Raw genomic sequence first — 15829 nt, 5'->3', positions numbered from 1 at the left:
CGCTAATGCAAAATAAATAATAAGAATATTGTTTACTTTATAAATCCCTGTGTTTTCCCCTTACACTGACCCAGTTGTGGTGGGAAAATATTCGCACTGCGCCTTCAAAATGCTGAAAATGAAACTGTTTCACAGTAACAATGACAGAATCTCATTATTTCCACCTCCAGAAGCACAGTAGCGGGAGGCTACTCTGCTGTCGGACCTCAGCTCTGCACATGAACGCAGCATGCAGAGTCTAAAGAGAAGAAAGGTAGCTGATACTAAGATTTTACAGGTTAAATAGAAATCCCAATAAAAGATATTGATGATGAACAGCAAACGAGATGCTAAACAACATTAAGTAACTGGTGCTAATGCTATCATAGGCTAATGAAGTTGACACTGGTTAGCTTTAGCGACACAAGCTATCGTCTATGCACTGTTGTATCAACCGCTGGTTGCAATTTAAGATAAGCCTGTAAAAAATACTGTACTTTAAAAGAAGTGAAAAGAAACTGAGGAAGACACGTGATGCCCGTTGACCTTTAATACTGAACCATGATGAAGAAATCAAGCTCTGCATTTTCCCCCCTCTCTGAAAGTGCTTTGATTTCACTCATGCGAAACTACCTGCCATGCAGGTAACTGTACCAAATAAAACAGGAAACGAAACTCACACAGCAGAAGTGAAAGTTTTTTACAATTTAAATAGCAACAAATTGTGTAAAACTGCGACACAAAAAACAGAGGATGAAAGTATGCGGATATAGTCACAGCTTTACAATTTTCATTACGCGTTTGTGTCATACATTACCAAAGCAAGGAAGCTTGCTGATGAAAGCCTTTTGCACAACCCAACTGTGTGTTTTAGCCGACCTATCCAGCTAACACTGATGTTTCAGAAACAGCAGGGTACTAGTCTGCAGAAGTAGGTAGTTATGACCTACATTTACTCATAATCTACTAACTTTTTGGGTTTAGTAAATACAGCGGTTTAAGGTAATTTGAGGAGAGTAAGAAAAACACTGCTACATTGGGAAACACTTGATTTTTTTTTACCTTTTTTAATATTATTTATTCCATTAGATGTCCTTTATTTTATACCAGTGTATCTCTTGCATGACCACGACTCCTTTACCGATGTAGTCAGGCATCCACACACACACACACACACACACACACACACACACACACACACACACACACACACACACACACACACACACACACACAAACACAAACACAAACACAAACACAAACACAAACACAAACACACACACACACACAAAATGGTAGAATAGTGGCAGAAACTCGTCACAACTAGCAGACAGGAAATGAGAAAAAAAATGGCCGAGGTAAACGCCTGTAACGCTAAAACAGAGGATGATGAACTGGTTTTATGTTTTACTGGCATTTGACTAAAAAAGAAAAGGATTTAATACACCATCTTCTGTGTCTGCCTACACAAACAAATGTTTCAGGTACAAAAGCTCAACTTCAAAGCCAATCAAAGACGTGAGTTTTACCTAAATTCCTCTTTTTGCTGTGGTTGGTGGATGCTAGCCACAAATCCCAGTCTTTCACGTCGAGCCTGTTAGTGTTCGTAAACGTTTTGTTCAATGCCCTGTAAGCTTAGCAGGCCACCATTCATTTTACATGGAGAAATAAATTTGTGTTAACTACCAACTTGGCCAATTCTGAATGGCCGAGATAATTTCTATAGCTAAGACCACGCTCACACTGCAGAACTTTATCAACGGCTAATTCAGCATCAATCTTGCCTCCTACCTTTACCATTAGCTCTTTCAGCTAGTAGAAGACTGTCTTATCCTGACTCTTGTCTTCTCTCTTCTTCCGTCTGTTTTTCTTTTCCTTTCTTCCACAACGTCTTCTAGTGATTCTTGCTTAATCTACCACAGTCCGTGTTCAAAATGGATGGTTTGTTATCCACTAGAGCAGACATCTATTTAACAGCTGTTTACTGGTTTATTCATGGACAGGATGGTATATTTGCACTTAAATGACGTTAGGTTGAATACTGATTCTGGTCAAGTATCAGTCCTGGTTCTGCTGGATCTCAGTGCTGCTTTTGATACTGTAGATCACAGAATCCTGTTGCACAGGCTGGAAAACTGGGTTGGACTTTCTGGAGCGGTCTTCAATTAGTTCAGGCTCTATTTAAAAAGCCAGAGTTATGTTGTTACGATCAGCAGCTATGACTTGTGGTCCTGGTCAGTCCTTGGACTTCTTCTGTCCAACTTGATCTGCTCCCTTTGGGTCAAATATTACAGAACTTTGACATCAATTATCACAGTTATGCCGATGATACACAACTATATGTATGTGTCACCAGATAACTGCAGTCCAATAGATTTACTCTGTCAGTGTTTGGCGTAAATAAACACCTGGATGGGAGAAAATTTTATTATAATTAAATGAAGAAAAAAAAAAGAAGAGATTATTCTGCAAAGAGAAGAGAGTCATCGTTGGTGAAAACCTGGAGACTCGAGCTCTTAAAGCTACCAATGAAGTCGGTAACCTTGGTTGATAGACTCACACATTAAAGCTGTCACTTAAACAGCTTTTTACCATCAGAAACAGAATTAAAGGTTTAGTCTCCCAGGAAGACCAGTAGAAACTCATCCATACATTCATCACCAGTAGACTGGATCACTGTAATGGTCTTAAAGTCTTGACACTGGTTTCCAGTCAGTCACAGGAATGATTTTAAACTTTGTTTAAATGGTTTAGGACCAGAATCCATCTGTGATGTGTTCAGAGAATATAAACCAGGCAGAGTCCAGACCAGAGACCAGACTAGAGTCCAGACCAGAGACCAGACCAGAGTCCAGACCAGAGTCCAGACCAGAGTCCAGACCAGAGACCAGACCAGAGACCAGACCAGAGTCCAGACCAGAGTCCTGACCAGAGTCCTGACCAGAGTCCAGACCAGAGACCAGACCAGAGACCAGACCAGAGACCAGACCAGAGTCCAGACCAGAGACCAGACCAGAGTCCAGACCAGAGACCAGACCAGAGTCCAGACCAGACCAGAGTCCAGACCAGAGACCAGACCAGAGTCCAGACCAGAGACCAGACCAGAGACCAGACCAGAGTCCAGACCAGAGTCCAGACCAGAGTCCAGACCAGAGTCCAGACCAGACATGGAAAAGCACCATTTAGCTGTTATGCTGCAAACAGGAGCAACAAACTGCAAGTGGAGACTAAAGTCTCACCAAACATTAACACTTTTAAATCCAGGTTAAAATATTTTATTTTCTTATGAGCCGGCATGAAATCTGCAGGGCATCTTTTACCTAATCTTGCTTTCAATTATTTTAATCTAATGTATTATTCTATTGTGATCTTTGCTGTCTTCTCTTTAAAACACCTGCAATCTTTCAATGTTTTTTATGTAAAGCACTTTAAATTTGTTTTTGTTTTTTTAACATGATACTGTACAGATAAACTTGCCTTTTGCTGCTTCAGTGGACATCAGCGAGTTATCCGATTAACTACCACTCACTGCAGAATAAATACATACTGTATACACACACACACACACATACATTTGACTTATTTACCAAGTTTCCCTCAGGAATAGACAAGAAAAGAAAAAGATATAGAATATCCATAAGACAGAAATGTGAAAACTTGACAATATTTTTTAAGTATATGAAAACAAATGAAGTAAATGACAAGTAATATAAATAAAAAAATAAAAAATAAAAAGCACATGTCTAAGGCAGCAAATTAAAATACTGCATGTAAAAGACGTGCTCTTCTCAATAAGTCATGCATGAAGGAGTTCATTTAACCTTAATTTAGATAAAGAACATCTTTTGCAAGCAAGTCCTGGCAACAATAGACTGCAGAGAATAAAACAGTTACAATAGTACTCACATAAAAACATAAATAAAAGATACAAAAAAAAGTGAAATTTACAAACAATTGTTTCATCTCAAGATCTCTCAGATTGGATGAATTTCCATTTTTTTAATGCAACAAATTCCCTGCAGGAGATCCAGAAAAGACAAAAGCCTATTTGCTGAAATCAATACAGGCATATGGGACAGATAACAACAAGAGCACTTCTCTGAGCAGGTAATGCGTAACAGAAAACAGGTTCAACATAAACATGCTGCAGATCCTGAACAGTTAAGACACGCTGTTCATCATCACAACTAATCAAAGCAGTCAAACACAGCAGCTGTGATACGGCTGCAGTCAGACACCGAACAGATCAGACCAGCACAACAATAACAGCCAGTCAGAGTATAATATAACAGAAGAGCAAGAGACTTACAGAGCGCTGCTGTCCCTCCGACAGGATGCGAGCAGAAAAAGTGAAACGTGAGTGGGAAGTGTGCAGGGTCATAACGGCAGCAGTTGTACACACACTTGTTCTCACACACACACACACACAAAAAAAAAAAAAGGGGGCCAGGCAGACAGTATGTTCGAGGTAAAACAGGAACTTGGCGTTTTACAGGCTACTACGCACAAATGGCCGCTTTTCCAGCAGTCGTAAAAACACGAGGTGAAGGAACATTGAACACTGATGGCTTAAGTGTTAGAAACATTTAAAGCCTTTAAGACAATAAACTGCTCTAACAACCAGGATTTTTTAATCCTCCTTAGCTGAGTAGTAAGCCTGAAAAGAGTCTTTGTGTGACTGAGCGCTCAGTTACAGCTGAGACAGAACTTTGATTCAGCAGACATGTTGGGTAAAGTATTTCAATAAGTCCAAGCAGAACAAACCAGGTCCAAAATGACACGCAAACCCATAACTACAGCTGATTATTAATGGTGGTTAAATATCTTAGAAGCCACCTGGACCCCCAGACAGGTGGGTAAGATCTCTTTAAGACCTGATCTTCTTTCACACTTTTCAATGTCTCCCTCCCTCCCTCGCTGTCTGTCTGTCACACACACACACCCTGAAAATCTGTTAGCTGAGCATCTGATGCAGCCAGTGAGAAGTCTGCTGTGTTTTCTGTTCCAGCCCAGATGGCAGCATTGGCTGAGTCAGCACCGACTGGTGGGCCACAGTAAACTGGATGAGTATTTGCTGATAAGAGGAGGAGAGACGGTACAAATAGCCTGGAGCTGTGGAGCTCAGGGACACCTCGGCCAGTTTGTTCTGTCGGAATCAAATTGTGGCTTTAAGAACTGCAAGAGGGTGGTTTTTTTTTGTTTTTTTTTTTTGCTTTTAAAGGCTTTAAATGAGCAAGTTAAATGCACCAAGTAGATCTCAAAATAAGATTTTGAATTAATATGATGTGCTGTCTCAGTCGATGAGACAGCACATTCCAGTCCACTAGTTGGTGGTAATGAACCACTTTGATTGTTGCTAACTGCCCCGAAAAGCATCTAAAAGATGGAAAATTACAAATAAAAACAAGAACTGTCATCACACCGAGGAATGAAACGGAGCATAAAAGGCATCAGAGGAAGGGTGTAGCCAATGAGAGTGATGAAAGCAGGGTGAGACTGAAACTGAAGTCATGTTGTCCTCCCAGAAAAGCCCCACTATGTCAGCAGCGTGGAAGCAGTTTGGAGTCAGAAAAAAGATTTAAAAAAAAACAAACAGTTTATTACGATTGGAAATGTGCCAAAAATCGCTGCAAAAGGATTCACCCCAGAAAATGTGCAACCGCTGCCACTTACGTATGTCGGTGCACCAGTTCTTCAAGTGCAGATGTCACTCTCGTCACATGCAAAGCCTTCGAAACGAAGCCAAGAGATGATGACAGCAGTTTCATGTCTCATATGCGCCTGCTTTAATGTTTTTATGGCAAGGAAGAGCAATTAACAAAAACACTTAGACCTTGTTAAAATCAAAATAAAGAAATTAGACCTGAATATAAAACTAATCACATTTCCTGAACAGTATTCCTGCATCACCATAAAAGCATGTACAGAAACTTGTGAAGGCCTTTTTCCACGTGCACGTCCAGGGACAGATTAAGTGGTTCAGGCAACAAGTGTTTGAATAGTAAACATGGAAACAAAACAGGAGAGTTTGCTGATTTATTCTGCTTTAAAAGGAAAAGGATTTTCAGGCCCCCACAACGCCGTTTCCATGTAGGCAAAATGTTCAAACAATTAAATATTTTAGTGGGTACCAAGCGGCAACCTCCGGAAGGTAAAAGTGAAGCCTATGCGGAAGTGTATAAAACTGCAGTTCCCCCTTCATCCACTAGGGGCTCAAAAACAGAGCAAATCCCCATAGACTCCCATGTTAAAAAGACCAACTTCCCAGCAGAAATAAACATGTTTACAGCCTGGTTCAAAAATCCATTTTAGGTTTAATAGGTCAGGTTTAACTTCATGACAACTGTTGGGGGAGTAATTTTTTTTTCTAACTCGCCCGTTTAAAAGTAATTTCACCTAGAAATTCAGCCTAATTAGGGGCGTGTCATTTTGATTGACAGCTACCCAATAGCCAGGCGAGTGTTGCACAACTGTGTTTTTTAGCCAGCTAACAGCATGATTTAGCTTTAGCTCACCTATGTTCGTTAGCTCAATTAGCGCTTAGCTACAGGCAGGTCAGAGTTCACAGATGTCAATCATCCACCTCCACGCTCACACACCCCCTCTCAGCTCTACCTCTTTGCCCATTTTTGTATGTTCTGGGAGAGACGACACACATGCCCCTGCCAAGATGGCGTTGGTAGGAACAGACCAATGAGCTTCAGTTCAGCTCTTCAGAAACTTACAGGTGTCGTCACGGAGGCTCCGCCCCTCTTTTATATACAGTCTATGGTGGGTATTCTTAACCTATGGACATCATCGTAACACCTGATAGGCTACCATCATCATGTGACACAGTAGAACAAAACAAGAGCTGCTTTTAAAAGGAAAAATAATGTGAATAAGGTATCGCAATATATTTTTCTAAAAAAGTACACAATACTATGTTTTCCCTGTCAGAAATCAAAGTATTGATTCCTGAGTGTTGACACGTCAATCTCTAGTTTCATAGCCGAAGACACAATGTCCCTCGAGGTCGCTACAGCATCACACTGAATCGTGTTCAAGATCGATACTGAAATTAATATCCAGAGCAGACTGAAGCTCAGCCGGCATCAAAAGTAAAATAATTATGTGAAGCAGCTTCAGTGCTGCCAGGAAGCAATTTGGGATGTCTGATGTAGCATCGCAGAGCGAGCTGTGATTCATTGCTGGTATCCAGGACGAGAAAAACTGCTCTTGCAAGCAGTTTCAGGCAGAGTTAAGGACCGGTTAGATGCAAAGATCACATTACCTTATCTGGCCTGGTGGATGTTTAAAGCAGCAAAATTTCAGAAGCTGGATGCTTCTTTGTAATATGACCCACATGGCTACACACAATGCATTTCCCACATCAGAGAGAAGCATCACCACCAGCTAGCTTACCTTGTATCACATGTTTTTTAATAGTTCAATTATTACGCAACAAATGTAAAGACAATATCTGGTTGTTTTGAGTGCTTCAGCCCATCTGTGTTTAAAAACATAAAACGATACACTATAACACAAAAGGCCTCGCTCGGTGTCTGCCTTGGGCAAACTGTAAAGCAATAGCAGGTTTAAAACCACATTGTGAAAAAAGAAAAATGCCACAGATCAACAGGGTGTGAGGGTGTGAGAGACCATATCCTGTTTTTCTGTCAGAGAAGAAAACGTTGCATGGGGTGAGAACAAAAGTGAGAGATTTTTAACTTCGAACAGCGACTAGCTGAGCAGAGTTTCAGCCCTGATGAGCGTATATACAACCTAAATACACACACTTGTAAAAGAAAACAAAAAGCCAGCATTACCAAGAGGATGTTGTGATTATTATCAAACATATTGTTGACCCCATATTTGCAGCTTTTTTCATCTTTAAACATCTAAACTGCCACTACAGTAAAGACCTTGCACTGTCCTTTAGTAGATAGGCAAATCTACATTCACTACCTCATAAAAGCCACTTAGTTGAACGCTGAGGGACACAACATGCAACGAACATGCAAAGCACTTAAACATACTGCAAAGAGAGTTTGGGTTCATACACAAAAGCCATTGTCCTGCAAGTCTGAGCGAACAAATTCAGCCTGCATTCCAGAAATGCTACAATTACACCCTGGCATACTGACCGAAACAGGACAAACATATACACACACATGTGCAAACACTCACACACACACACACTGTTGCTGAGTCGTGCAGCTGTTGCTGTATGTTCTCTTGTGCAAAAGAGCGCCATTTCAGTGCAATGAGGCCTCACACAACTTAGGAAACCTGTCCAATTTTAAGATGGCAGTAATAACTATTAAGATGTTGAGAAGGTACATTTAGTTTTAAGGATGTTCCCACAGCTTGATGAACAGTTCAGCGGCACCATGTGCCCAATATGAAGCCCTGTTTTGGGACAATATGAAGTCCAAATACATCTCTGAAAAATATATAGTAAATTACAACACAACAACTTAAATTCTTGCATTGTAGTGACTGAAAAAAAAATTGACAAAATTACAAAGGTGCAACTCTGCAGTCACTGAGGATTACAGAGACATTAACTGGTAGCTCATGTTAAAAGATTACCAAAAAAAGCCCCATTATAAAAGGAATATGAGGTATTGAAAGGCTGTATTTGAACGTTACACCAGCAGAAAGTAAAAGTATGTCATTGAAACCACTGGCCTGTGAATGAAGAACAATGCTGTCACACTGTCCTGGACTCTACCAGTCATAAAAATGAACAAAAAGTTTTAGTATGCGGTTATAATGCTTTAAATATCGGGATCCTAAAGCATTTCTGCCACATTTCTTCATTCACTTGGCCGAATAAAGCCATAAGGGCAAGGCCGGATTATCCAATGGCCATTATGGGCATAGGCCCAGGGGCCCGTGCCCACTTGGGGCCCTTTTTATGCCCATGTGGGACCCACGTAGGGCATACACTGGCAGTTCGGCCATTAAACAAAATGTACATAAAAGCCAGATAGTTACACCACAGTGTTTAGTGTATTACTATTGGTAGTACTGGTTGAGAGATGTAAGAAATGTCATTTCACACTGTATCATTCACAATTTTCATAATGTTGCGGTGGGGAAGAGGCAGAGGCACCATAAAATAAAAATTAGGAAGATTCTAAGGGCCCCACGACTTGATAGGAGCCCAAAAAGATGTATAAACTATGTAAGAAAATCATTAAACCTTCATTATAAATAATAAATACTGTTTTCAAAGGTTGTTATAAAACATAGCAGTGATATAAACTGATAAACCATTTATACTAAAATAACCTAGTTAGATGTATGCACTGTGATTTAACCCTTTTGTGGGGCACGCAATTAAATACCGTCAAATTAGAAATTTTAACCTAAAATTTTCCTTCTGGTATAAACCAAGACCTCTATTCTGTTGTTACATTAACTAAAAAATAGTTTAACGCTGAATATGAAAAAAAAACAACTTGCCCCATAAAGGATTAAACACAGCCCTAGATCTTTATTATTCCCATGAAAAGCTTTTTTTTTTTCTTTTTCTTTTTTTTTTAAATCAGCTTGAAGCAAAAACAAAAATTTAAAATTTGCAATCCAGTGGTGGGGTCTATGCCATTGTCTTTCATAGGGCCCAGATTTCCTGGCGGCACCCCTGGGAAGGGGGTCCCTGGACCACTCCGGGCCCAGGGGCCTGTGCACTTTTAATCCGGCCCTGCATAAGGGTGCTACTTTATGGTGGGAAAACGGGGGAAAGTTGAGTGAAATGTGCCTGTGGCTATCAGCAACAAGCTAAGTGTGCATGCTGGCGTGTCCTGCTGCTGTCAAGCAGTCCTGGAAAAGCTCTGAAGAGTCCAAATAGGTCATGAGCGCTGATACATTAAAGTCGTCTCGTGCTTTTTCCACGACTTAACGCCACGCATGACTATTTCCCCCGCTAAAAAAGTGGTTAAAGTTGGTTAGCAAGTTGTCGCTTCCTCCCGGCACCTCATTCCAAATGAACTCGTTTGACAGTCATTGATGGGACGAAGATAAGACAGTCTGGCACGAGACCAGGTGAAGTTTGTCCCACTTAGCAGCAACAGAGCGCGATTTTAAGTTGTTTAAGCGGCGTAACTCACCGGTTTGTCTCCTTTGTTTGGTGCTTTGTGAGCGGTCAGAAGTGAAATCTGGTCTGAAGAGTTCTCACAGCGACCTTGGCAGCTCTGCGCCTCTCCAGCAGCAAGAGTCAGACAACAACACTGAACACCGACCCCTCCGGAAACCGAAAAAAAAGCACAAAAAAAAAAAAAAAAAAAAAAAAATAGCGCCATGCCCCTCCCACCCGACTTTTGATTGGTCAGTTTTAGGGACAGTGCAAAATGAGCCAATTAAATCTATCTTTCATTTCTCCTTGACCAATCACTGCGCAGTAAATCATGTCTTCACTATGGTACTACGTAAAGATTTTATGTCCCTTAAAAACAATATGAAGAATATGAGGCTTCTCAATTTTTATGAAAATATTTGTAATTGTGTAGATCCCTCCTCTTCATAACTTATACTTTACATTTTATTATCACATAAAATTGTATCCTCTCATGTTTTTGTTCTTACTTCAAGCTGAATTCTAGTTAATTTGTATATAACCTTGTTTATCTTACTTGTTTTGACTTATTGTCCCTATTTTGCTCAATATTGCATTTATAACTTGTATTTTTTGTGGTTTCATTTAAGTTTTGTTTAAAATAAATGTCCCAACAAAAGAGCAAGAAAAAAGTAAAATAAAATGATAAAACGAGGCTTTTTCTGTGCTGTTGAATTATTGAATGAATACAAATCGACACGTAATTATAATATATGCGAACTCTGTAGTTATAAAAACAACATAGTGTCATTATTATGGAAATAAGTGGGCATAAATGGGGCATAAAGTGAAGATAAGTCTGATAAGATTAGCTGAATTCCTGCTGTGCTGGTCTTTATGATGTAGCATGTCAGAAATACACATTAATAATTTACTATATATATATATATATATATATATATATATATATATATATATATATATATATATATATATATATATATATATATATATATATATATATATGTGTGTGTGTGTGTGTGTGTGTGTGTATATATACATATATATATATATACATATATATATATATATATATATATATATATATATATATATATATATATATATATATATATATATATATATATATATATATATATATATATATATATTTAGTAAATTCCTTTGCCTCATATTATAGTAGGTACTCACATATTACAAAGTAGGGATGTCCAAAGTTTGTTGTTGTGGTCAATTGCCCTGCAGGTTTTCAAAGTGACCCTGCTCCAACACACGTAATTGACATTAAATGGCAAGAGCAGTCTATGAAAAATCTGCACAATGACTTAATAATTTGATGAATAATCAAGCAGGTGTGTTGGAGCAGGGAAACAATTAAAACCCTTGAGGACCAAAGCTGGACAACCCCGCTGTGAGGTATTAGTCGATTGTAGGAAGTGGTTTTAGTAAGCGCTTATGGATAAAGCCTAATGTTTTTATTTTACATATTTGCGTTTTCAGCAGCTTCCGTAGACAGGGACAGATGAACTGCAAAACAAAAAGACCTCAAACACAAACACATAAACACCTACATAGACAGGAAAAATGACAAGGCCGTGCTGCACAACATTCATTGCTTTCAGTATTGGGTACATTCTGCTGTGTGTAGCCTCACCATGCTGCCTGCTGCATGCTCAGGCCTTGAGAAGTCTCATTGTTTTTACAAGTGTGGTTGAAGGTATGTGCAAGGTAAACTCAAGATCCAACACAGTTCAATGATAAGGAGAGGAGGGGACCCGCAGAACACCCACATATTTCACTAGCCTGAGAATGATCATGGTCATGAAATCATACTTCCTTCAGAGTAACTCTGCACACACCCACACATATCAAAAGACAGTTAGTGCGTACTGTTAGCAGTCATATAATGCTGTAAAATTACCATGATGTGTTATTTAATATCGTATGTAATTATGACAGTGAAAATAAAACCCTCATCTGATGTTCATAAGGAAGCCATCCAGAGGTGCAACCTTAACCACAATCTGTCCCTCAACAATAATTTGAATTATTCAGCATATTTGAAAGCCTTCAATAAATGCTGAATTTGTGCAACATTGTCCAAACACAACACCTGGTGGTGACTGTTGGTTATGCAGTCGTTTCTCCTGCAGCAGGACGTTCACTGCATCGGTTCAGGAGTCAGACAAAGACTGCCCTCACAGGACTGTTTGTTGCACAGGATCACGTCGTCTTCCCATTAGACAAAACTTTTTTTAGAACTCAGTTTGCATAGCAGTAATTGATTTAAGAAAATATACCAGGCATGAGAACAAATACTCTCCCTGTGCTCCACATGAGCTTGTTTTTAAACCTAATCCCATGAAAATGTGTCCATAAAGCTGAGTTAAGATGTTCTATCAAGTGGAAAATAGATCCAAAAATAGTCAACAGTATGTTTTTGTCAAGCACATGTGCACATTTATCTCCCTTCTGCTTACAGAAACATGCCATTTAATTTTTAAGACGCTAGTTTTGCAGAGATATTATACAATATTTCTGATATGTTCCAATGATGTTGTTCATTGTTGATGTTGTTCATTGTTCATGTTGTTCATAAAATGTCCTCATCTTATTCTATTTTGTAAACTTGTAATATCTTAAAATGGTTTTCTGCTTCTTCTTTGGACTTTGGCTACTTTTTCTGTTATTTTTAGTCCAATTTATGTCCCCGTCCATCCTTTTAAAGGAGTGTTTGTTGAATGTTGTTAGTTGTGTTCACACGAAGCAGAAACGCTAGCAAGGAACCAAATTTACATTTGCACATTTAAAAAAAATATGAATTTCTTTCAATTTTACTGCAATAAAGACAGAAAATTGAACATTTATTTTTAACCAAGAAGATGATTCTCAAACAGCTGTTAGCAGAAATTCTGGCACACCTCTGTATGATGTGAGGTGTGTCGTTAAAAGGGATGTGACATCCAGAAAAGACTTGACTCCAAACCTGAGAGATGCATCTGGACCTTCAGTTAATCTACAGCTTCCGCCTTATTTTAGATTTTTTTTTTTTTTTTTTTTTTTTACATTTTTCTGCTTTTATCTGTTATTACCTCCATCAAGGAGGTTATGTTTTTACTGATGTTTGTTAGCGACTTTAAGCAAAAACCACTGGACAGATTTGCATGATTTTTGTCTGAGAACGGGTGTTGGTCAAACTTAGATTCTTTTAAGTTGTGGGAGTGATCCAGATCACCCCCTGGATCCAGGAATTTTTTGCAAGATAGGGACATTTTTAGTATATGTGCGTGTGACTAAATGTTCAGCGTTCTCGGCCAAACATACAGGAGAAGTTCCCAACAGGTTTTACATGATACCAAAGTTAGACCTGGATCCCAGCGACTGTCTGGATACGAGGATCCAGACCTGCACTGCAGCGTCATGGCTGTGGTGGGAAGCCTGACCTGCAGGGATCTGCACTGCAGCCTCACGGCTGTGGTGGGGAGCCTGACCTGCAGGGATCTGCACTGCAGCCTCACGGCTGTGGTGGGGAGCCTGACCTGCAGGGATCTGCCCTGCAGCCTCATGGCTGTGGTGGGGAGCCTGACCTGGGGAGCCTGACCTGCAGGGATCCGCACTGCAGACTCATGGCTGTGGTGGGGAGCCTGACCTGGGGAGCCTGACCTGCAGGGATCCGCACTGCAGACTCACGGCTGTGGTGGGGAGCCTGACCTGCAGGGATCCGCACTGCAGCCTCACGGCCGTGGTGGGGAGCCTGACCTGCAGGGATCTGCCCTGCAGCCTCATGGCTGTGGTGGGGAGCCTGACCTGGGGAGCCTGACCTGCAGGGATCCGCACTGCAGACTCATGGCTGTGGTGGGGAGCCTGACCTGGGGAGCCTGACCTGCAGGGATCCGCACTGCAGACTCACGGCTGTGGTGGGGAGCCTGACCTGCAGGGATCTGCACTGCAGCCTCACGGCTGTGGTGGGGAGCCTGACCTGCAGGGATCTGCACTGCAGCCTCACGGCTGTGGTGGGGAGCCTGACCTGCAGGGATCTGCACTGCAGCCTCACGGCTGTGGTGGGGAGCCTGACCTGCAGGGATCTGCCCTGCAGCCTCACGGCTGTGGTGGGGAGCCTGACCTGCAGGAATCTGCCCTGCAGCCTCGTGGCTGTGGTGGGGAGCCTGACCTGCAGGGATCTGCACTGCAGCCTCATGGCTGTGGTGGGGAGCCTGACCTGCAGGGATCGGGCGATATGTGGCATCTGCTGTGGTCATGGGTGGGCTGGTTCCCAGTGTGAATAGATCCCCAAAATGTTGTTTCCTCATAGCAACGTCCAGCCAGACGTTTCTGTTTAATTCTATAAATGTTTTTATTTAGTTCAGAGACAGAAAATACGAGTTAAGACTTCTTCAATATTATTTTAATATGCATAAACAGTTTTCAGTATGTAACAGTTTGTGTTGCTTTGTGGCATGAAAAGGATTTTGTACGTAAATAAATGTGAATTCCAATAACTTTGACAAAGAACAGAAGAAAAGGTGGAGCATTACAAAGTCCTGAAGACTATTAAAGGTGATCTTTCCAAATATTAATTTTAAACTAATTAAAACTGTACAAACTCGGTTTTTGCTTGATATATCCTGTAATTCCATTAAAGTTTGCATTTCTTTCAATACATCTTTGGATTTAATTCCCTTTTTTCCCCCAAATACATTGAGAAATTTTGTCTTTGTGACTCAAAAGAAAAAGTTAAAGTCCTAATACAAATGTCAGACTGATACCTCTGCTTACAGCTCCAGGTTTACCTCCACACTGGAGACAATTACAGCTTAGTTAATATGATTCCCCTCTGGAGGGCAGCAGCTCATCACACTGGCTCCACTCTATCTGCTCTTCAAACCAGCTGAGGGTCTGAGGTTGATAGATCACTGTTGCATAGCAACTTTACATTTAGTAACAAAATGTTATGTATATCGTTGCATTTTCATTGGTCTTTTGGTATTTTCTCTCCAAATATTCTGAAATGCCTCACGTCAGAGCAAAGCGTGCTCCTACACTGTGCTAATCGTGCTTCATGCAGACGTTTGGGTGGAGATTGATGGCAGTCTCTTCGTGCTTTGTTGGATTACAGATTCTTCCTGCCTGTTATGTAAGCTACAAGGCAAATACACACAGAAACTTCGTTAGTCACAGAAAGTGAAAAAGAAGAACACATTTTAATAATATTTATTCCAATAATTCAAATACATCATAATAAATGATGTTTTAAGCAGGGAATTTGTAATAATAACAAATGCAAAATAATAACAATAATACAAATAACAATAATAATACAAATAATAATAATAATATTAATAATAATAATAATAATAATAATAATAATAATAATACAAATAATAACATTTCAAGCCAGGAGCTTATTTCAGAAAGTTGGCTTTGTTTACATCTGTGTTGCATCACTTTGCCTCAAAGTAACGGTTGAATCTGTTGGGAGCTGAAAAGACCGATTGCTTTTGTTTAGAAAGGAGGAAAACGCTGCTATTTTCATGCTCAGCAGTTCAGGTTTAATGTCTAAGTTGTTCAAATGAACAAACACATCCCTAAAATGCATCTGGATGGCGGTGTATGCTGCCCCAAAACCTGTATATCTGTTTTATTCCTCTGTATTCAGCATCAGTGGTGTAAAATACCCACACTTTGACAGCTAACGATGCAAACAATGTTATAAGTAAGAAAACACTCCATCATGAATCCACCATGTGTGATGATCATGTGGAATACAAGTAAAACATTTGATGGTTC

General features: G+C 40.1%; 1 protein-coding gene across 4 annotated transcripts in view; it reads right to left on the bottom strand.

Annotated features, from left to right (window-relative positions):
- fam49a (family with sequence similarity 49 member A) overlaps positions 1-10172 on the bottom strand; it is a 56554-nt gene extending 46382 nt beyond the window's left edge. For all 4 annotated transcript variants that reach the window (XM_079255309.1, XM_079255311.1, XM_079255310.1 and 1 more), the window contains exon 1: positions 10077-10172. The gene's annotated coding sequence lies outside the window, so the exon portion shown is untranslated. The remainder of the gene's footprint in view (positions 1-10076) is intronic.
- Between the last annotated feature and the right edge of the window lie 5657 nt (positions 10173-15829).

Source organism: Telmatherina bonti, assembly GCF_933228915.1.
Source record: "Telmatherina bonti genome assembly, chromosome: 16".
NCBI lineage: Eukaryota > Metazoa > Chordata > Actinopteri > Atheriniformes > Telmatherinidae > Telmatherina > Telmatherina bonti.
Note: the sequence above shows the minus strand (reverse complement) of the source record. Positions and strands in the feature narration are given on the sequence as shown.